The 24,343-nt window shown below is 39.3% G+C and overlaps 1 long non-coding RNA gene across 4 annotated transcripts in view; it reads right to left on the reverse strand.

Annotated features, from left to right (window-relative positions):
- LOC134732325 (uncharacterized) overlaps positions 1-24,049 on the reverse strand; it is an 87,911-nt gene extending 63,862 nt beyond the window's left edge. For all 4 annotated transcript variants that reach the window (XR_010115365.1, XR_010115366.1, XR_010115364.1 and 1 more), the window contains exon 1: positions 23,978-24,049. This is a non-coding gene — a long non-coding RNA (uncharacterized lncRNA). The remainder of the gene's footprint in view (positions 1-23,977) is intronic.
- Positions 24,050-24,343: the final 294 nt, after the last annotated feature.

Consider the following 24,343-nt stretch of genomic DNA (forward strand, 5'->3'; position numbering starts at 1 on the left):
TTTAATTTTTAATTTGTGTGGGTGCATAGTAGATGTATATTTTGGGGTATATAAAATGTTTTGATATAGGCATTTAATGTATAATAATCACATCATGAATACTGGGGCATCCATCCTCACAAGCATTTATCCTTTGTGTTGCAAACAATCCAATTATACTATTTTAGTTATCTTTAAATATACAATTAATTATAATTGACTATAGTCACCCTGTTGTGCTATCAAATAGCAGGTCTTATTTATTCTTTCTAATTATATTTTTAATGCATTAACCATCCCCACCTCCTCTCATCCCACCCCATCCCCACCCCTCACTAGGCTTCCCAGCCTATGTTTAGCATCCTTTTACTCTTTATGTCCATGAGTTCAATTGTTTTATTTTTTTGGATCCCACAAATAAGTGAGAACATGCAATGTTTGTCTTTCTTTGCCTGCCTTATTTCACTCAGCAAAATGATCTCCAGTTCTATCCATGTTGTCGCAAATGACAGAATCTCATTCTTTTTATGTCTGAATAGTACTCCATTGTCTGTATTTATCATATTTTAATATTTCTACTTTATTGAACCTACCAATAATTTCTTTTGCGTCTAATATATAATAAACTTTTGTGAATGTCCCAGCCATGCTTGAAAAAAAGGTTGCATTCTCTATTATCTGTGTATAAAATGTGATACATAAGTTTGTATATGATGAAAAAGCCTTATTTATTATGTTTTTCTCCTATATTTTCTCTTTTTTTCTTTACTTTTATTTTAAATTCAGAGGTACATGTGCAGGTTTTTTATACCAGTAAACTTGTGTCATGGAGGTCTGTTGTACAGATTATTTCATCACCTAGGTATTAAGCCTAGTATCCATTAGTAATTTTTTCTGATCCTCTCCCTTTTCCCACTGTTCAACCTCTGGAAAACGCCAGTGTCTACTGTTCCCCTCTGTGTGTCCATGTGTTCTCATCATTTAGCTCCCACTTATAAGTAAGAACATGCAGTATTTGGTTTTCTGTTCCTGCATTGGTTTACTAAGGATAATGGCCTCCAGCTCCACCAATATTCCTGCAAATAATATAATTTTGTTCTTTCTTATGGCTGCATAATGTTCCATGGTATGTATGTATGTATATATATATCACATTTTCTTTATATAGTCTACCATTGATGGACATTTAGGTTGATTCCATGTCTTTACTATCATGAATAGTGCTGCAATGAACATATGTGTGCATGTGTCTTTATGATAGAAAGATTTATATTCGTTTGAACATACACCCAGTAATAGGATTGCTGAGTCAAATGGTAGTTCTGTTTTTAGGTATTTGAGGAACTGTCAAACTGTTTTCCACAGTGGTTGAACTAATTTACACTGCCACCAACTGTATATAAGCATTCCTTTTTCTCCACAACCTGGCCAGTATCTGTGTTTTTGTTTTCTTTTGTTTTTGACTTTTTAATAACAGCCATTCTGACTGGTGTAAGATAGTATCTCATTGTGGTTTTGATTTGCATTTCTCTAATAATTAGAGATATTGAGCTTTTTTACATGCTTGTTGGCTGCATGTGTATCTTCTTCTGAACATCCCACTTTTAAGTGGGGTTGTTTTCTTCTTGTAAAAGAACAAATGATTTTCCATTTGTTTGTGTCATCTCTGATTTTGTTTAGCAGTGTTTTATAGTTCTCATTGTAGACATCTTTCATCTCCCTGGTTAGTTGTATTTCTAGGTATTTTATGCTTTTTATGGCGATTGTGAATGGGATTGAATTCCTGACTTGGCTCTCTGCTTGGCTGTTGACTTATAGGAATGCTAGTGATTTTTGTATGTTGATTTTGTATCCTGAATCTTTACTAAAGTTGCTTATCAGCTTAAAGAGCTTTTGGGCCAAGACTATGGGCTTTTCTAGATATAGGATTGGGTTGTGTGCAAAGAGAACTTTCTCTCTTTCTTCTTGGAGGCCCCTTGACTTTCTCTCTTTCTTCTTGGAGGCCCTTTGTTTCTCTTGCCTGACTGCTCTGGCCAGGACTCCAGTACTATGTTGAATAGGAGTGGTGAGAGAGGGCATCCTTGTCTTATGCCAGTTTTCAAGGAGGTATGCTTCCAGCTTTTGCCCATTCGGTATGATGTTGGTTGTGGGTCTGTCATATATAGCTCTTATTAACTTGAGATGTGTTCCTTCAATACCTAGTTTCTTGAGAGTTTTTACCATGAATAGATGTCGACTTGTATCAAAAGCCTTTTCCACATATATTAAGATAATCATATGGTTTTCGTCTTTAGTTCTGCTTATGTGATGAATCACATTTGTTGATTTGTGTATGTTGGGCAAACCTTGCATCCCAGGGTTAAAGCCTACTTGATCATGATGGATAACATTTTTGATGTGCTGCTGAATTCTGTTTGCCAATATTTTGTTGAGGATTTTTGCATTGATGTTCATTGAGGATATTGGCCTGAAGTTGTGTCTCTGCCAGGTTTTGGTATCAGGATGATGCTTGCCTCATAGAATGAGTTAAGGATTCATTTTTCCTTTTCAATTTTTAAAAATAATTTCAGTAGAAATGGTACCAGGTCTTCTTTGCATATCTTGCCGAATTCGGCTGTGAATCCATCTGGTCCTGGACTTTTTTCAGTTGTTAGGCTATATATTACTGATTCAATTTCAGAGCTCGTTATTGTTCTGTTCAGGGATTCAATTTCTTCCTGGCTCAGTCTTTGGAGGGTGTATGTGACAAGGAGTTTATCCATTTCTTCTGGATTTTCTAGTTTATATGCATAGAAATATTCATACTATTCTCTGATGGTTATTTGTATTTCTGTGGGGTCAGTGGTAATATCCCCTTTATTGTTTTTAATTGTGTTTATTTGGATCTTTTCTTTATTTGTGTAGCTAGCTGTGATGGTTAATACTGAGTGTCAACTTGATTGGATTGAAGGATGCAAAGTATTGATCTTGGGTGTGTCTGTGAGGGTGTTGCCAAAGGAGATTAACATTTGAGTCAGTGGGCTGGGGAAGGCAGACCTACCCTTAATCTGGTGGGCACAATCTAATTGGCTGCCAGCAAATGTAAAGCAGGCAGAAAAGCGTGACGAGAGACTGGCCTAGACTCTCAGCCTACATATTTCTCCTGTGCTGGATACTTCCTACCCTCGAACATTGGACTTCAAGTTCTTCAGTTTTGAGACTTGGACTGGCTCTGCTTGCTCCTCAAGCTTGCAGACAGCCTATTGTGGGACCTTGTGACCACGTAAGTTAATACTTAATAAACTCTTCTTTATATATAAATGTATAGTATATATTAGTTCTGTCCCTCTAGGGAACTCTAATACAGTAGCAGTCTATCTATGTCTATCTATTTTATTATCAATTCTCATAGTTAACAAATTCCTTCAAAAATTTGTTGAAGTAAAACACAACAGATAAAAATGCTTTTATAGTCCCTTCGGATATCAATACTCTTTTTCTCCCTAGGAGTAACCACTATTATAAAAGGGATATGTTTCTTTGCAGTAAATATTGCAATAGTGTATTACATTTGTATGTATCTATAAACAATATTTATTGTTATTTTAGTAATTTCTTCAAAAAAAACAACTCCCGAATTCACTGATCTTTTGAATGATTTTTTGTGTCTCAATCTCCTTCAGTTCAGCTCTGATTTTGGTTGTTTCATGTCATCTGCTACCTATGGGGTTGGTTTTCTCTTGCTTCTCTAGTTCTTTTAGTTGTGATATTAAATTGAGGTATTTCTAAACTTTTGATGAGGGCGTTTAGTGCTATAAATTTCCCTCTTAACATTGTCTTAGTTGTGTCCCAAAGATCCTGGTTTGTTTATCTTGGGTCTCATTAGTTTCAAAGAACTGCTTGATTTTTGCCTTAATTTTTTTTTTTTTTTAAGACAGAGTTTCCCTCTGCCACCCAGGCTGGAGTGCAATGGGGCGATCTCTGCTCACTGCAACTTCTGCCTCCCAAGTAGCTGGGACTATAGGCGCGTGCCAATACTCCCGGCTAATTTTTGTATTTTTTAGTAGAGATGGGTTTTCATCATGTTGGCCAGGCTGGTCTCTAACTCCTGACCTCAGGTGATCCACCACCTTGGCCTCCCCAAGTGCTGGGATTACAGGCATGAGCCACCACGTCTGGCCTTAATTTCATTATTTACCCAAAAGTTATTCAGAAGCATGTTATTCAATGTTCATGTAATTTTATGGTTTAGAGTGAAATTTTTTTAGTCTTTAATTTGATTGTGCTGCAGTCTGAGCAAGTAGTTGTTATAGTTTCAGCACTTTTGTATTTGCTGAGAAATGTTTTATGTCCAATTATGTGATTGATTTTAGAGTATGTGACATGTGGCAATGTGAAGAATGTATATGCTGTTGTTTTCTGTGGAGAGTTCTGTAGATGTCTATCAGGTCTATTTGATCCAGTGCTGAGTTCCTGTCCTGAATATACTTGTTATTTTTATGCCTTGATAACCTCTCTAATACTGTCAGTGTGGTGTTGAAGCCTCCCAATGTTATTATTTGGAAATCTAAGTCTCTTTGAGAGTCTCCAAGAATTTGCTTTATGAATATGGGTGCTCCTGTGTTGGGTGCATATATATATGTTTAGGATAGTTAGATCATCTTGTTAAATTGAAACCTTTATCATTATGTAATGCCCTTCTTTTTCTTTTTTGACCTTTGTAGGTTTAGCCTGTTTTGTGAGAAATTAGGATTGCCACCCTTGCTTTTTTCTGTTTTCTATTTGATTGGTAGATCTTTCTCCATCCCTTTATGTTTAGCCTATGGGTGTCATTGCATGTGAGATGGGTCTCCTGAAGACAGTACAATAATGGGTCTTGGTTCTTTATCCAGCTTGCCATTTGTGCCTTTTAATTGGGGCATGTAGCCACTTTACATTCAAAGTTAGTATTGATGTATGTGGCTTTGATCCTGTCATCAAGATGTTAGCTGGTTATCATGCAGACTTGTTTGTGTGGTTGCTTTATTGTGTCACTTATCTGTGTACTTAAGTGTGTTTTTGTAGTGACTGGTAATGGTTTTCTCTTTTCATATTTAGAGCTTACTTCAGGAGTTCCTGTAAGGCAGGTCTAGTGGCAATAAATTCCTTCACCATTTCCTTGTCTGAAAAGCATCTTATCTCTCCTTCACTTATAAAGCTAAGTTCGGACAAATATGAAATTCTGGTATGGAATTTCTTTTTTTTTTAAAGAATGTTGAATCTGGGCGTGGTGGCTCATGCTATAATCCCAGCACTTTGGGAGGCCAAGGCAGGCAGATCACTTGAGGTCAGGAGTTGGAGATTAGCCTGGCCACAACATGTTGAAACCCCATCTCTACTAAAAATACAAAATTTAGCTGGGCATGGTGGCATGTGCCTGTAGTCACAGCTACTCAGGTGGCTGAGGCAGGAGAATCACTTGCACCCAGGAGGTGGAGGTTGCAATGAGCCAAGATCCACCACTGCACTCCAGCCTGGGTGACACAGCAAGGCTCGGTCTAAAAAACAAATAAAATAAAAAATAATAATTTGAATATTGGCCCCTAATCTCCTCTGGCTCACAGGGTTTCTGCTCAGAAGTCTGTTAGGTTAGTCTAATGGGCATCCCTTTGTAGGTGACCTGACATTTCTCTCTAGCTGCCTTTAACATTTTTTCTTTCATTTCAACCTTGGAGAATCTGATGATTATGTGTCTTGGTAATGATCTTGTAAAGTATCTTTCTGAGGTTCTCTGCATTTCCTGAATTTTAATGCTGGCCTCTCTACCTAGGTTGGGTAAGTTCTCATGGATGATATCCTAAAATATGTTTTCCAAGTTGCTTACACTCTCCCATCTCTTTCAGAGGCACCAATGAGTCAGAGATTTGGTCTCTTTACATAATCCCTTATTTCTCAGAGGTTTTGTTTATTCCTTTTGTTCCTTTATCTCTACTCTTGTCTGATTCTCTTATTTCATAGAACCAGTCTTCAAGCACTGATATTCTTTCCACTGCTTGGTCTACTCTGCTATTAATACTTGTGATTGCATTATGAAATTCTTGTACCATGCTTTTGAGCTCCATCAGGTCTGTTACATTCTTTTCTATACTAGCTACTTTGTCTGCCATCTACTGCAATTGTTTTACTGTGATTCTTAGCTTCCTTGAATTATGTTTCAGCATACTCCTGTACCTCAATTATCTTCATTCCTGTCTATATTCTGAATTCTATTTCTGTCATTTCAGCCATCTCAGCCTGATTCAGATCCCTTGCTGGAGATGTGGCGTGGTCATTTGGAGGAAAGAAGGCACTCTGGCTTTTGAGTTGTCAGGGTGCTTGTGTTGGTTCTTTCCCTTCTTGTGTGGGCTGATGCTTCTTCAGTTTTTGAAGCTGCTGACCTTTGGATTGATTTTTTTTCTTTTATCAAATTTGATGACCTTGAGGCTTTGATCATTATATAAGATGGATTCAGCTGACTTTTCATTTCTGGAAGATTTTAAGGGGCCAAAACTCAGCTTCCAACTCCTGGGCGGTGTACTTTAACTCTAGGAAACTTGTATCAGGACTTGCCTTTGTTTTCTGGCTCCTCAAAGGTAGGAATCCATTGCACTGGAGAAGCCAAGGTGCTCCTGGATTACTGGTCACTACACTCTGATGGGTGGTGTCAGCCAAAGCATTTCACAGTGCAGTGACAGTGGGTTCCATCCTCATTCACATGTACCAACAGCAGCTACAGCAACAGTGTGGTGAGGTACCTGCTCATCGGTGGGGGTAGGGTGCTAGCGAGTGTCAGGGTGCCTGCCTCTATGCAGGCATTCAGCACAGTGGTGGAGGCAATGCGATTTGGTGGGGAAAGAGGCCTCTGCTGGCAACTGTGCACATGGTCACATTGGTGGTGGTGGTGACACAGGGCCGGGGCACTGGTAGGCACACGTCTGCGTGCACTCTCTGTGCCACAAGCAGTGGTGCTTAGGGTGGGAGAGTGTCTGCTGTTTTCTCTTCCTAGTTTCACCTACACAGCAGTGTTGGCACAAAGGCAGTGCACTGCCAGGGGCAGGGTTGGCTGGCTCTGTGCCTGCCAAGGCTCTTGACTGCAATGGCAGTTGGCAGGAGAAGTGGGGACAGACTGCACTCTATCCATAGTAGTGGCAGGGCAGGGTGCATGCACACATGCATGCTGGCAGGGCAAAGACGGCAAAACTGCCCTTGTACATACATGCCCTGGCAAAGCAATGTGAGGTTTGCTATGGGCATGGGGGAAGCTGCACTGTGAGGAGGGAAGGGGTGGGCTGGTCCACGGCCATGGGGGCCACCCCACTGGAGCTCCCCACCAGTCAGGCATAGTCCACCAGTGCAGCAGCTATGATGTGGGCTTCCAGGGCCAGTCTGGGCCCCTTGAGAGGCCAGCAGACCAAGAGGTGCTCAGGTTGGACCAGTTTCATCTGATGGGCAAGACCACCCGGCAGAGTTCAGGTCCTACAGTTCCCCTAGGGCTAAAAAGTCTCCTATGGGAGAAAGTAGAGACTAGGGGGATGGTCATCCCTGGCCATGCTCTGCTATAGATGCTCCTGCACCAAATCATTTAGGCTTCACATCAGCTGGCTTGCTGCCTCTACCACTTTTCTATGCAGCTCTCTGTGAATCTGAGTGCTCATGGTAGTGGAGGAGTCTCCTCCTGCTGGGATTCCAGAGGCCCTCGGTGAGAGTGGGTTGCTCTTTGCCAATTCAACTCACCCATTCCCCCAGAGTCACTGGGGACCAGGAATGAGTGCCAGTGCACAGTATGCCAATGCAGGGTTCCCAGCTTCCTCCCATTTCAGCCCAGCTTCTGTGTCTTCCCTCCATTCACTCTCAGTGCCTTCCTTCTGAAGATCTATTAGGAGTGCACCAGATGTCTCAGTCCCTTGGTGAAAGCTGTTCCACCTGGCTGTCTAGTCAGCCATCTTGTCCTTTCCCCTTATGCTTCTTAAGTCTTCTATATACTTACTTAAAATTGTCCACACGTTCTGTGTTGTACTAAAAGGAGCATGTTAGATTCTAATGTGTTTCTATCCATGTCTTTCCACAATGCCTGTAGTTTTTGCTTTATATAGGAGTAACTATGTTATTTGGTGCATATATACCTATAGCAGTGTGAATTGTGGGTTTTAACATTAAAATGTATTCTGTATATGTGAACAAGTTTCTTTTACATTATGCTACATAATTTTGTCTGCTCTGGACCAGAGCCCAGCAACCCCACAATTTCTGATCTTTATACCAGTGATCAATAAACATTTTGGTATAGAATGATATGCAATTTGATTTTGAGCTTAGTTATGTTTTATTAAATTGATTCTTTATATAATTTCTTGAGGTGTACATAGAGCAAATAGGGATATTCAAAGTATGATATTTAATAGCTATTTTGATAGAAATCCCTCATTTAATTAGCTCTTTTTCCTTTGTTTTGGACTCAATACATATTTAGTATCTTAGAGTCATAGAAAATGTATTACAATTCTAATCACCCATTTCCAACTCATCAGTAAAAGTTTTCCCAACAATTCTACTCAGTATTTTACTCTTTTAACTTCCATGGCATTATTGTCTGTTGCATTATTGATATGTCATTGGTGTAATATCTCATGTAAATTAATCTTGTCTCTCCAATTTGTATCCCACCTTTTTAATAACAGAATCCACTTAGAGGCACCTTTCTTAGAGATTAAACCTAGAGATCCTCCCAGGAGCTAACAATCAAGTTGATTGTATTCTATAATATAGAAATGAGAAAATTATTGTAGATTCACAGTAGGGAGAGTGAATGGAAAGGAGTTATAGGTGATTCTGGAGTTGTGCCATGAATTCGTAAGAAATTCAGTCAGTAGGCTGGGCATGGTGGCTCACACTTGAAATCGCAGCACTTTTGGGAGACTGAGGTGGGCAGATCATGAGGTCAGGAGATCAAGACCATCCTGGCCAACATGGTGAAACCCCGTCTTTACTAAAAAATACAAAAATTAGCTAGGGGTGGTGGTGCATGCCTGTAGTTCCAGCTACTCAGGAGACTGAGGCAGGAGAATCACTTGAACCCAGGAGGTGGAGGTTACAGTGAGCCAAGATTGCACCACTGCACTCCAGCCTGGTGAAAGAGTGAGATTCTGTCTTGAAAGAAAGAGAGAGAGAATAAAGAAAGAAAGAAGAAAGAAGAAAAGAAATTCAGTCAGTAGTCAGATAAGGAGGCAAAGACATTCTAATGAACAAATAATTTGATCAAACGCATAAAGATATTGAAACACATGGCTTATTTAGAAAATGATGGTAAGTCCAGGGTGAATGAAGCACAGTGGGTAAGGATGTTCAGAAGACATTGTTCTCCTCTAGAGTGGTGTCCTTTATGCCCTGGGAAGGAGTCGGAGTTCTATTCTTCTAGTACTAGAGGTAATCATTAGGGGTGTTTAAAGGGGAAAATAATATGAACATTATTAGCTTGGAGAAAATAACTGTGTCAACACTTTGGGAAATATATATCAGGAAGTATTTCAAAGAAAAGGACATTGGTATAAAAGCTACCCAATGTGGCTAGGGGAGACATGTTGAATAACTGAACTAAAGCAGTGGTGGTAGGAATTGGTAAAAGTGGTCAAATTTAATAGCTGTTTTGTGGGTAGAGTTGCTAAAATTCAATGTCTAATTAATTGTCACAGATAAGACAAATTAGAGGATGACTTCAGTATTTCTAGCAATAACAATTTTGTAAGTGGCCTAAGAACATAGGAGACAAGAAAGCTCAAAAGAAAGAGCAAATTTAAAACTCACATACGTGGCAAAACGAGGAAAAAGAAGTACTCTTTCTCTTCTTGCCCCTCCCCAATCCCCACCCCTAGCAATCACTGGGCTTCAGCCTTAATGTGAAAAAGTGATGTGAAGAAAAACAAATTCAAGAAAGGTCAGGGCATAAGCTATGGTATTATAAGTTAAGAAAAATAAAGTTGCCTTAAGGTCAAACAGACGCAGATTAAATTCCCAATAAGTCTTCTTTTTCACCATCAATATTAGGATTTTTCCACAAAGGCAGTTAATTCTCTAAGCCATAGCATCTAAGGAAATGAAATAACTCAGTAGGACCAGAGTCCCAGAGGGACTGTGTCTATGGGAGAGAACTAGGTAATTAATAGTTTGAATAAGTGAATGGCCAGTATCCAGAAGCAGATTTCACACAGTGCTTATCTCCCCAAATGAAGATTCTAGAAGAAAATATGGTTAAGATACTCTTAAGCTATTAAATTACATTGTCATTGGAAGCCTGATGCCCTGGGCACTCCCAGAACATATGGCAGAAAAATACAATGTTGAGAATTTCATTGCCAACATCAATTGGCAGCTTTGAGAGTCACAGCTGCCATGGTGGATGGGGTCCAAGGGTATCTTGGGACTGCCTGTTCTTGTGAGACATAGATGGGAAGGTTGAGGTCCCAGGACTTTATTTTCATCTTGCTACCAGGATCATGGATCATACCCTGCAGCTGGTGCCCTATTTTCCCAGACCTTCTGCTCCATCTTCCTAGTAGAAACGACAGGTGAATATCATGACCAGGATCATGAATCTATAAGTGGAGTGATGCATGTGGCTTTCAAGGGAAGCTAAGTTTCTTGGTTCTGGCCTTGTTTATAAGAAAGCAATTAGAAAGAAACTTGACAATGAATGGGTTGAGTGTGGGGTTCCTGATTTGCTTTAGCAAGAGTGGTACTGCATTAAATCTGATAGCCGTCTTCTAGAAATTGAGAGACTAGGAGCTGCTAAGTGAAACTTGAAGAAGTCTTAACAATAGATGAGGCCGGGCGCGGTGGCTCACGCTTGTAATCCCAGCACTTTGGGAGGCCGAGGCGGGTGGATCACGAGGTCAGGAGATCGAGACCACGGTGAAACCCCGTCTCTACTAAAAATACAAAAAAATTAGCCAGGCATGGTGGCGGGCGCCTGTAGTCCCAGCTACTTGGAGAGGCTGAGGCAGGAGAATGGCGTGAACCCGGGAGGTGGAGCTTGCAGTGAGCCGAGATTGCGCCACTGCACTCCAGCCTGGGCGACAGAGTGAGACTCCGTCTCAAAAAAAAAAAAAAAAAAAAAAAATAGATGAAATAAGCAGTTACCTAAAAACATGTAACACTATATCTGCTCCTTCTGATGAGTATTCTACATTTAACAGCAGGGTTGCCTGAATTCTAGCCATTAGATTAAGTCTTGGTTTGAAATTAAGAAGTTATTTCATCAAGTCCTCTCTTAAGATGAAAATACTCCCTGGCCAGGCACAGTGGCTCACACCTGTTATCCCAGCACTTTGGGAGGCCAAGGCGGGCAGATCACGAGGTCAGGAGATCAAGACCATCCTGGCTAACACGGTGAAGCCCCGTCTCTACTAAAAAATACAAAAAATTAGCCGGGTGTGGTGGCGGGCACCTGTAGTGCCAGCTACTTGGGAGGCTAAGGCAGGAGAATGGCATGAACCCAGGAGACGGAGCTGGCAGTGAGCCGAGATCGCACCACTGCACTCCAGCCTGGGCGACAGAGGGAGACTCCATTTCAAAAAAAAAATATATATATACTTTCCAGTCAGGAATGTTGTTTTATGACTTGTCTTTGTTTTGTTGTTTGTTTGTCTGTGTTCTCATAGGGAAAACTTTTTCTGACTTTACCCATTTTATGACCTTAAACTCCTATGCACTGACTGCAAAGGGCGGCATATTAGCAATAGCATGTAAACCAATTTAGGTATTGGAATTCAACAGCTTAGCATAACAATAAAATAACACCAACAGCATGATATATGGATCTGCATATTTTATTAGGGGGATCAGGGTGGAGAAGGCAAGTTGAAGAATTCACAAACTGGGAGCCTTAGCCTGGGAAGGCACAGTGACTAAAATGGGAGTTGTGGCCAGACCAGGGATACTGTGGAAATACAGAACTAGGGAACAAACACTGTCTTCATCTTCCCATAACACCTAGCATATAGTAATTGCTCAGAGTCAATCTAATTTAACATTCAAAGGTCGACTGTTGTCTTCCAGATAAAGTATGGCCTATATATTACACTGTTAATAACTAACATTAAAAACCTCCCACCTACTTTTGCAAATTCCAGTTTCCCTATTTGCTTACACTATATAATTTTCTGAATTTCTTTCCACTATTATGCTTTTTGCATGAATTTGAATTTTAGACAATGAAGAAACAGTACGATTATCACTTTTGTATCCTTCCTTTAGGGAGTTACATTGTATCCAGGAAGGATTATAACTTGGTGTGCATCAGGCTGAGAATTTAACCTTAATAACATAAGACATTTTAAGAGAATACATAGAATCTTTCTGGATTAGTTCTTTGTATATTGGGCTTAGCTGATATATTATTTTATCTCATATTTTACTTTTCCAGAGCACACAAGCAGAAATTTAAGAGCAATGAATGTGTGACTGATAAGCTGAGTGAATAATTAGCAGTATTATAAACAGAGCAAAAACAAGGAAAACAAAAAAACTCCTTCTGTATTAATACCATACGTACGAAATGCCAGAACAATGCTTTTGAAATGAAAAGCAATTAATCTTCTCAACAAATTCTCTATAGTATTTAAGTTACTTCTAATTTGAAAAAAACACATTAAATGTATATGAGAAAATTAATCACTCATGTACTTTAATGTGGAAAGAATAAAGAACCTGAGAATAGCATGTAAACAAAGAAAACCTGTGGTTACTCATTAAAGTGTTTTATTTTCATTAATTTTGTCAAAATATTTTATTCATGAAATCAATGACAAAGAATTAGAAAAGTTATAAATTAAAAATGAGATCATCTTTCAAGCCGAATATTTTGTATCTGGTGCAGTATAAAGAAATGAATCCTGCTTTATATAGATTTATCTGTCCCTCCATTGTTTTGTTTTGTTTTTCCTTTATTTCATGGGAATAAATGTTTCAGCCCCTCTAAAAACATAATGTAAATAAAGAGAGAGTTCATCTTCCGGTTGCTTGTTATTTGGAGCATGAGTGACTGAGGTGGATTCAAATGCACCACTGCGAACCATGTGAAGAAAAGAGAGAGGACAGAGCTCTGGAATAAGGACCATCAGAGTGATGGCCAGCATGCTGGTGCTGCGTCTAGCTTGCTGTTTACCATGTATGTGGAGCTCAACAAATCTGAGTTAAATAAATGAATACATACATCAATGAAAATAGGAGTAAAAATCTCAATTTTGGAAATGCTACAGGTGATGTGACTTCCAAAGTTTATTCTCAGTGTTTTTCAACATTTTCATCTATGAGATTCTAAGGAGTCAATGATTTTGACTTCTATATGTCACAGGTATTACAAAACTACAGGGAAAACATAGTATTTCTGTAATCCTTGTCCTGAAGAGCCAAAATTAAGATCTGCTGTAATTTAGAAGAATTTTATCATTAGTACCAATCACCATGTCATAGATTTAATGTTATGATTTATGAAATAAAGATTCACAGTTCAAGCTTTCAGTTGCCACGAATCACATTCACCAAATAATACCTGCCTATTATATTTTTCTTGAGACAAATAGATTTTTATTTTGTTCCCTAAACTCATGGCTTCATGGAAGATGCCCCCTCAAAGATAGATTGTGACCTTGGGAAGCATTTTCCAAGACTTCAATCTTAAACTATCTTAAAAGAATACAAATTCAGGGGAAAAAAAAATAAAACCCAAACTTTAAACTCCAAAATAACCTTCCACTCGGAATCAGTATCATCCATCAAAAGTGAATTTCCTAAAGGTTACTTTATGAAAGTTGTTTCTTTTTTTTCCCCTTTATTTTCACTGGTATTCATGGCTGTTTGAGATTTTGCTAAGGAAGAACATCTAGCTTGTTTATGCCTATATTTTTAATGAACATTTGCAATGCCTCTTTTGAGAATTTAGAATGTTTATATCACCATGAGTCAGAATTATTCGATTACATGATGCTGTTATGGGCTGGAAGTTTGACTTTTGCTATGCTCGGATGTTCAATGAAGGTATGACCTATTTATTTCTATCATATTGACTTGACCTCTACAATAAGATTCCTAACCTCCATTGAAAAATGGCAGGAGGAAAAACTAGATCTTGTTTCTTTGACACAAAATCTTTACTTGAATGATTCAGGTGAAATGTTCAGTCTTTAGCGTTTTGGACCCTCCCATTGCTCCAGTGCAAGTATGTCCTTAGTAGTCCAGTCTGAAAAAGTCTCAGAGAAGAACTCTGCTTGGCCCACCTCAATTCATATGCACCCTTTACATAAATAAAATTGAGATAAGGAAGTAGAGTTATGTAGGCATATGAAATGGCCCACTAGAATCTCATGAATAAAATAAGGGAAGAACCATTTCTCAGAAGTCAAGAAAAGAAAAAGTGGAAGTAATTTGAGGATTTCAAGCCAATATATACATATTATAGCTGGGATGTAGAAAGAGCATTTGAAGTGGAAATCAGTAGAGTAGAAAGCAGTTAGAGGGACAAACTTACATCCTTACGACTTGGAGAAGAGGAGTTAGAGGGCCTGTTTCTGGCCTCTTGCTCTGGGGAAATGTGTTATTGTGCAGATAGGATTTAACTAATTAACAAAGAGAGAGAGGAAGAGGTGAAGAAAGGAAGGAAGAAAGAGAAGAAAAAAGACTGGGCAGTAGTATGAGCTCTGGAAGCACTTGTGTATTCATAAAGTCTGTGTGCTTCTCTTTGAGTGGTTTTCATAATCCTGTACTGTGAAACCCAACTGCCTCAACTTCATTTTTGAGGCAGCTCTCATCCCCCATAGGCTGTCTCCTGGCTGTATAATGCCTTCTCTTGCCCCAAAATGATTGCTCCAAGGTCAATCCAGTCTCTTTCTTAAAGCAGTAAAAAGCAGGAATAGAATACCCTTTTTTCTTTTCTGCACCTCCCTACCCTCCCCCACCCACCCCCATATACACATAATGGAGCTTTCTTTTTCTGATATATTTGTCAAAACTTGTTAGGAGACAAAGTGGCCAACTAATGTGCTCTACAGTATAAATCACTGATACTCTTTTTTTTTTTTCTTTTTGAGACGGAGTCTTGCTTGCCCAGGCTGGAATGCAAAGGTGTGATCTCCACTCACTGCAACCTCTGTCTCCTGGGTTCAAGTGGTTCTCCTGCTTCAGCCTCTGGAGTAGCTGGGATTACAGCTGCCTGCCACCATGCTGGGCTAGTTTTTGTATTTTTAGTAGAGACGGGGTTTCACCATGTTGGCCAGGCTGGTCTCAAACTCCTGACCTCAGGTGATCCGCCCACCTCGGCCTCCCAAAGTGCTGGGATTACAGGTGTAAGCCACCTCACCTGGCCTCTTTTTCCCTTTTTGAAAATACTTGCCTTTCAAAACAGGGGAAAGTATTAGACCAGGGAAGGGAATTTTTGCCAGATGAATGTGGTAGAGCCTTAAACCCTGTGAATAAAAGATCCTGACAACTCTGTGTTTTCAATTTTGGCTGTATTTAATAATTTCCTACACCACCTAAAATCCCAAAATTAGAAAAAACATCATGTTAAAATAATTTTCTCCTGAAATATAAGTACACTGGGAAGGTTAAGTAGAACTGACCAGAATTCATTTAAGCTTCAATGCAAATTAGTTAATTTTCACTTTTTTACATGAGAATCAGCAGCCCTGCCTAATCAGTCTCTTCTCCTGTGCCCTGCTTTCTTGACACTTTCAACATCTTTGCTGAATGCTTGCTGGTTTCATGCCTGCCTGAAAATGTGATGACAAGAAGAGTTGGCACTCTCATATATTTTTGTTGGTATATAAATGGGTGCAGCCTTTTAGGAGTACAATTTTTAGAGTCTGATAAAATTTTTTTTGCATGAGGTTTTATTTTTTTTAACCAATTCTCCATCTACTTTATTTCATTATTTTTTAATAGACCAATAAAACTTGTATATATTTACAGTGTAGAACATGAGGTTTTAATATATGTATACATTGTGCAATGGCTCAATCAAGCTCATTATAATATGTATTACCTCACATACTTACCATTTATTGTGGTGAGAACATTTAAAATCTACTCTCTTACTGATTTCCAAGTACAGTATACAATACAGTTATTAACTGTAATCACCATGCTCTGCGATAGATCTTTGGAATTATTCTTTCTACCTAACTGAAATTTTGCTTCCTTTGACCAACACTCACCCACTTCTCAATCCCCACCCAGCCCCGGTAACATTCTACTACTCTCTGCTTCTATGACTTTTTTTAGATTCCATAATCTCCGTAAGTGATGAGATTATACAGTGTTTGTCTTTCTGTGTCTGGTTTACTTCACTTAGCATAATGTCCTCTGGGATCATCCACATCATCTCATCACAAATAATAGGATTTCTTTATTTTTTAATACTTAATACCATTCCATTATGTATAAATATCACATTTCTTTTTCCACTCATCCATTGATAGGCACATAGGTTGATTCTGTATTTTGGTTTTTGTGAATAATGCTACAATAGACATAGTAGTGCAGATACTATATGTCTTTCACATTCAGATTTCATTTTCTTTAGATATATACCTACAAGTTAAATTGCCAGATCATATGGTAGTTTTATTTTTAATTTTTTGAGGAACCTCCATACTTTTTTTCATAGTTTTTATGCTAATTTACATTCTTACGAACTGTGTTACAAGGGTTACCTTTTCTCCACATCCTCAGAAATATTTGTTATCTCTTGTCTCTTTGATAATAGCAATCCTAACAGCTGTGAGGTGACATCTCATTGTGGTCTTAATTTGCATTTGCCTGGTGATTATGTTCAGCACTTTTTTTCACATACCTATGAGCCATTGGTATGTTTTGGGAAATTTATTTTCAGGTTCTTTGCCCATTTTTAAATCAGTTTATTTGTTTTCTTGCTTTTGAGTTGTTTGAATTGAATGTATTTTGAATTTTAACCCTTTATCAAATGTATGGTTCCTAAATATCTTCTCCCACTTTGTAGATTGTCTCTTCACTTCACTGATTGTTTCTTTTGCTGTGCGTAAGTTTTTTAGTTTGATGCAATCCCATTTGTCTGTTTTTTCTTTTGTTGCCTATGCACATATCTGATCATACTTTCTGACAGGAAACCTTTGCTGGGAATTTACCATATATATATATACACACACACACACACATATATATACCTATATACATATATATACACATATACATATATACACACATATACATATATACACATATACATATATATACACATATACATATATACACACATATATACACATACATATATACACATATATATACACATATACATATATACATATATACATATACTTATATACATATATATATACATATATACATATATACATATACATATATACATATATACATATACATATATACATATACATATATACACATATACACGTATATACATATACATATATACATATATACACACACACACATTCATCAAAATATGCCAAGTTTTTAAGAGAAGTGTGGTTAATTCTGGGGTTTTTTTCCTCCAATAGCATTATATGTAACTCTTAAAAACTACAATGTAGCTATCTTTTATCTAGAAAGTCGGTAAAATGCATTTTAAGGAGGATGATGATATAAGTTAGAGATCGAACATTGTTTTCTTATTATTTCTAATTTCTTAAATTATTTATTAAATGTATATACGTCTGTATATTTATTCTGGAATAGGAGTTTTTTTCTTAAGTCAGGCAACTACTAACTGTTTTCCTTCAGAAAGAATAATATTTGCAACTTTATATTTTTCTATAATGTTTCAGTTTTCTTTCTAGGAGAAGCTGACATAAAAGGGATTTGTTTGTTTTACTTTGTTTATTCTCTTTTGGTTTTTGGTTTTTGTTGTTATTGTCTAAATTTCAGCCGGTGTTTTCTAGGCAATCAGTCTTCAACCTATAAGTCATTTGTGTTTCCTCATTTATTTTCCATTAAACAAAAAATAAAACTGGAAAAATACTACTTAGAAAGCATTGAGGGGAAAGAGAAAGTGTTGCTGAAAATCAGGTGTACTGCTTTTAAGGTTTGAACAAACCTATTAGAATCAAGTGACAACACCTCCTCTCTCCAGCTAGAGACTGTCAGGCCTCTGAGCCCAAGCTAAGCCATCATATCGCCTCTGACCTGCACGTATACATCCAGATGGCCTGAAGCAACTGAAGATCCACAAAAGAAGTGAAAATAGCCTTAACTGATGACATTCCACCATTGTGATTTGTTTCTGCCCCACCCTGATCAATGTACTTTGTAATCTCCCCCACCCTTAAGAAGTTTCTTTGCAGTGGCTGGTACCGGTTGTTCCTTTCCATGTTTAGTGCTTCCTTCAGGAGCTCTTTTAGGGCAGGCCTGGTGGTGACAAAATCACTCAGCGTTTGCTTGTCTGTAAAGTATTTTATTTCTCCTTCACTTATGAAGCTTAGTTTGGCGGGATAGGAAATTCTGGGTTGAAAATTCTTTTCTTTAAGAATGTTGAATATCGGCCCCCACTCTCTTCTGGCTTGTAGAGTTTCTGCTGAGAGATCAGCTGTTAGTCTGATGGGCTTCCCTTTGTGGGTAACCCGACCTTTCTCTCTGGCTGCCCTTAACATTTTTTCCTTCATTTCAACTTTGGTGAATCTGACAATTATGTGTCTTGGAGTTGCCCTTCTCGAGGAGTATCTTTGTGGCGTTCTCTGTATTTCCTGAATCTGAATGCTGGCCTGCCTTGCTAGATTGGGGAAGTTCTCCTGGATAATATCTTGCAGAGTGTTTTCCAACTTGGTTCCATTCTCCCCATCATTTTCGGGTACACCAATCAGACGTAGGTTTGGTCTTTTCACATAGTCCCAAATTTCTTGGAGGCTTTGTTCATTTCTTTTTATTCTTTTTTCTCTAAACTTCCCTTCTCTCTTCATTTCATTCATTTCATCTTCCATCAGCGATACCCTTTCTTCCAGTTGATCGCATCTGCTACTGAGGCTTCTGCAATCTTCGCGTAGTTCTTGAAACTTGGCTTTCAGCTCCATCAGCTCCTTTAAGCCCTTCTCTCCATTGGTTATTCTAGTTATCCATTCTTCTAATTTTTTTTCAAAGTTTTTAACTTCTTTGCTATTGTTTTGAATTTCCTCCTGTAGCTCAGAGTAGTTTGATCGTCTGAAGCCTTCTTCTCTCAACTCGTCAAAGTCATCCTCCATCCAGCTTTGTTCCGTTGCTGGTGAGGAACTGCGTTCCTTTGGAGGAGGAGAGGTGCTCTGTTTTTTAGAGTTTCCAGTTTTTTTGCTCTGTTTTTTCCCCATCTTTGTGGTTTTATCTACTTTTTGTCTTTGATGATGGTGATGTACAGATGGGTTTTTGGTGTGGATGTCCTTTCTGTTTGTTAGTTTTCCTTCTACCAGACAGGACCCTCAGCTGCAGGTCTGTTGGAGTTTACTAGAGGTCCACTCCAGACCCTGTTTGGCTGGGTGTCAGCAGCGGTGGCTGCAGAACAGCGGATTTTCGTGAGACCACAAATTCAGCTGTCTGATAGTTCCTCTGAAAGTTTTGTCTCAGAGGAGTACCCAGCTGGATGAGGTGTCAGTCTGTCCCTACTTGGGGGGTGCCTCCCAGTTAGGCTGCTCAGGGGTGAGGGATCCACTTTAGGAGGCAGTCTGTCTGTTCTCAGATCTCCAGCTGCGTGCTGGGAGAACCACTACTCTCTTCAAAGCTGTCAGTCAGACAAGGACATTTAAGTCTGTGGAGGTTCTTGCTGAGTTTTTGTTTGCCTGTGCCCTGCCCCCAGAGGTGGAGCCCACAGAGGCAGGCAGGCCTCCTTGAGCTGTGGTGGGCTCCACCCAGTTCGAGCTTCCTGGCTGCTTTGTTTACCTAAGCAAGCCTGGGCAATGGCGGGCGCCCCTCCCCCAGCCTCGCTGCCGCCTTGCAGCTTGATCTCAGACTGCTGTGCTAGCAATCAGCGAGACTCCGTGGGCATAGGACCCTCCGAGCCAGGTGCGGGATACAATCTCCTAGTGTGCCGTTTTCCAGGCCCGTTGGAAAAGCGCAGTATTAGGATGGGACTGACCGGATATTCCAGGTGCCGTCTGTTTCCCCTTTCTTTGACTAGGAAAGGGAACTCCCTGACCCCTTGCGCTTCCCGAGTGAGGCAATGCCTCGCCCTGCTTCAGCTCGCTCACAGTGCGCTTCACCGACTGTCCTGCACCCACTGTTAGGCACTCCCTAGTGAGATGAAACCGGTACCTCAAGCAGAAATGCAGATATCACCCGTCTTCTGTGTCGCTGGGGCTGGGAGCTGGAGACCGGAGCTGTTCCTATTCGGCCATCTTGGCTCCTCCCAGTTTCAGCTTTCTATATGGCTAGCCAGTTTTCCCAGCACCATTTATTAAATAGGGAATCCTTTCCCCATTTCTTGTTTTTGTCAGGTTTGTCAAAGATCAGATAGTTGTAGATATGTGGCATCATTTCTCAGGGCTCTGTTCTATTCCATTGATCTATGTCTCTGTTGTGGTACAAGTACCATGCTGTTTTGGTTACTGTAGCCTTGTAGTATAGTTTAAAGTCAGGTAACGTGATGCCTCCAGCTTTGTTCTTTTGGCTTAGGATTGACTTGGCGATGCGGGCTCTTTTTTGGTTCCATATGAACTTTAAAGTAGTTTTTTCCAATTCTGTGAAGAAAGTCATTGGTAGCTTGATGGGGATGGCATTGAACCTATAAATTACCTTGGGCAGTATGGCCATTTTCACGATATTGATTCTTCCAACCCATGAGCATGGAATGTTCTTCCATTTGTTTGTATCCTCTTTTATTTCATTGAGCAGTGGTTTGTAGTTCTCCTTGAAGAGGTCCTTCACATCCCTTGTAAGTTGGATTCCTAGGTATTTTATTCTCTTTGAAGCAATTGTGAATGGGAGTTCACTCATGATTTGGCTCTCTGTTTGTCTGTTATTGGTGTACAAGAATGCTTGTGATTTTTGTACATTAATTTTGTATCCTGAGACTTTGCTGAAGTTGCTAATCAGATTAAGGAGATTTTGGGCTGAGACAATGGGGTTTTCTAGATATACAATCATGTCATCTGCAAACAGGGACAATTTGACTTCCTCTTTTCCTAATTGAATACCCTTTATTTCCTTCTCCTGCCTGATTGCTCTGGCCAGAACTTCCAGCACTATGTTGAATAGGAGCGGTGAGAGAGGGCATCCCTGTCTTGTGCCAGTTTTCAGAGGGAATGCTTCCAGTTTTTGCCCATTCAGTATGATATTGACTGTGGGTTTGTCGTAGATAGCTCTTATTATTTTGCGATACGTCCCATCAATACCTAATTTATTGAGAGTTTTTAGCATGAAGGGTTGTTGAATTTTGTCAAAGGCCTTTTCTGCATCTATTGAGATAATCATGTGGTTTTTGTCTTTGGTTCTGTTTATATGCTGGATTACATTTATTGATTTGCGTATGTTGAACCAGCCTTGCATCCCAGGGATGAAGCCCACTTGATCATGGTAGATAAGCTTTTTGATGTGCTGCTGGATTCAGTTTGCCAGTATTTTATTGAGGATTTTTGCATCAATGTTCATCAAGGATATTGGTCTGAAATTCTCTTTTTTGGTTATGTCTCTGCCAGGTTTTGGTATCAGGACGATGCTGGCTTCATAAAATGTGTTAGGGAGGATTCCCTCTTTTTCTATCGATTGGAATAGTTTCAGAAGGAATGGTACCAGTTCCTCCTTGTACCTCTGGTAGAATTCAGCTGTGAATCCATCAGGTCCTGGACTCTTTTTGGTTGGTAAGCTATTGATTATTGCCACAATTTCAGAACCTGTTATTGGTCTATTCAGAGATTCAACTTCTTCCTGGTTTAGTCTAGGGAGGGTGTATTTGTCGAGGAATTTATCCATTTCTTCTAGATTTTCTAGTTTATTTGCATAGAGGTGTTTGTAGTATTCTCTGATGGTAGATTGTATTTCTGTGGGATCGGTGGTGATATCCCCTTTTTCGTTTTTTATTGCATCTATTTGATTCTTCTCTCTTTTCTTCTTTATTAGTCTTGCTAGCGGTCTATCAATTTTGTTGATCTTTTCAAAAAACCAGCTCCTGGATTCATTAATTTTTTGAAGGGTTTTTTGTGTCTCTATTTCCTTCAGTTCTGCTCTGATTTTAGTTATTTCTAGCCTTCTGCTAGCTTTTGAATGTGTTTGCTCTTGCTTTTCTAGTTCTTTTAATTGTGATGTTAGGGTGTCAATTTTGGATCTTTCCTGCTTTCTCTTGTGGGCATTTAGTGCTATAAATTTCCCTCTACACACTGCTTTGAACGTGTCCCAGAGATTCTGGTATGTTGTGTCTTTGTTCTTGTTGGTTTCAAAGAACATCTTTATTTCTGCCTTCATTTCATTATGTATCCAATAGTCATTCAGGAGCAGGTTGTTCAGTTTCCATGTAGTTGAGTGGTTTTGAGTGAGTTTCTTAATCCTGAGTTCTAGTTTGATTGCACTGTGGTCTGAGAGACAGTTTGTTATAATTTCTGTTCTTTTACATTTGCTGAGGAGAGCTTTACTTCCAACTATGTGGTCAATTTTGGAATAGGTGTGGTGTGGTGCTGAAAAAAATGTATATTCTGTTGACTTGGGGTGGAGAGTTCTGTTGATGTCTATTAGGTCCACTTTATATAGAGCTGAGTTCAATTCCTGGATATCCTTGTTAACTTTCTGTCTCGATGATCTGTCTAATGTTGACAGTGGGGTGTTAAAATCTCCCATTATTATTGTGTGGGAGTTTAAGTCCCTTTGTAGGTCACTGAGGACTTGCTTTATGAATCTGGGTGCTCCTGTGTTGGGTGCATATATATTTAGGATAGTTAGCTCTTCTTGTTGAATTGATCCCTTTACCATTATGTAATGGCCTTCTTTGTCTCTTTTGATCTTTGCTGGTTTAAAGTCTATTTTATCAGAGACTAGGATTGCAACCCTTGCCTTTTTTTGTTTTCCAGTTGCTTGATAGATCTTCCTCCATCCCTTTATTTTGAGTCTGTGTGTGTCTCTGCACGTGAGATGGGTTTCCTGAATACAGCACACTGATGGGTCCTGACTCCTTATCCAGTTTGCCAGTCTGTGTCTTTTGATTGGAGCATTTAGCCCATTTACATTTAACGTGAATATTGTTATGTGTGAATCTGATCCTGTCATTATGATGTTAGTTGGTTATTTTGCTCATTAGTTGCTATAGTTTCTTCCTAGCCTCGATGGTCTTTACGATTTGGTGTGTTTAAGAAGTTTCTTTTTAATCTCCCCCACCCTTAAGAAGGTTCTTTGTAATTCTCCCCACCCTTGAGAATGTACTTTGTGAGAACCACCCCCTGCCCGCAAAACATTGTTCCTAACTCCACTGCCTATCCCAAAACCTTTAAGAAATAATGATAATCCCATCACCCTTTGCTGACTCTTTTTGGACTCAGCCTGCCTGCACCCAGGTGAAATAAACAGCCTTGTTGCTCACACAAAGCCTGTTGTTGGACCCTCTTTACACAGACATGTGAGACAGAGACCAGCTGGTGTCCTTGCCCTTCCTCAAATGACATAGGTTTCAAGGAAGTTTAAGAAAACATACAAAATACAAGAAAAGAAAATAAATGACTTAAGGCAGAATTTTTCAAACTGTTATTTCACAGAGTACTGTTGTGCGACATGTTTTGTAGTAACAAAATATGAGAGATGCTTTCTTTAAAAATAAATTATTGATCACCCGAGAACACTCTAGGTAATGTACTATATTAAGGTAATTTGTGGCTGTCAAAGAAGGGGTATATAGTATGCAACCTTCCATTACCTACCTATTCCCAGCACTGAGTTCTTCGGAATATCCATTTTGTGAAATGCTATAATAGGAAAGCTGGTCAAAATAAAACTAAGAATAAAAAATCTGCCATAGAAATGTATACCTATGATTCCTTGTAGTTGTTAGAAGTAAAACACAAATTTGACTTACTTGCAAATGTTACCGGGGGTCCTTGCGCACAGAGCTTCCAAATGGTGGTGAGCCGCTTCCAAGATGGTGGCAGGCTGCTTCCAAGATGGTGGCAAGGCTTGTGTTCTCTGACCTGGTGTTCTTGGCCTCAGGGATTCTAAGGAATGGAATCTTGGGCCATACAGTGAGTGTTATAGCTCTATTAGAAGCCGTGGGTCACAAGAGAACTGTGGAACCCAGTGACTAGTGTTCAGCTCCATTAGGATGAACCCAGGCACTTAGCCATGCAGGAACAATGGCAAGCCTTTAGCCCAGTCGGGCGTGGCAATGGGCACCTTGCTGGATCAGGAGCACAGTGGACATGCTGCTGGATCCGGAAGAATGGAA

Source organism: Symphalangus syndactylus, chromosome 14, assembly GCF_028878055.3.
Source record: "Symphalangus syndactylus isolate Jambi chromosome 14, NHGRI_mSymSyn1-v2.1_pri, whole genome shotgun sequence".
NCBI classification, from domain to species: Eukaryota; Metazoa; Chordata; class Mammalia; order Primates; family Hylobatidae; genus Symphalangus; species Symphalangus syndactylus.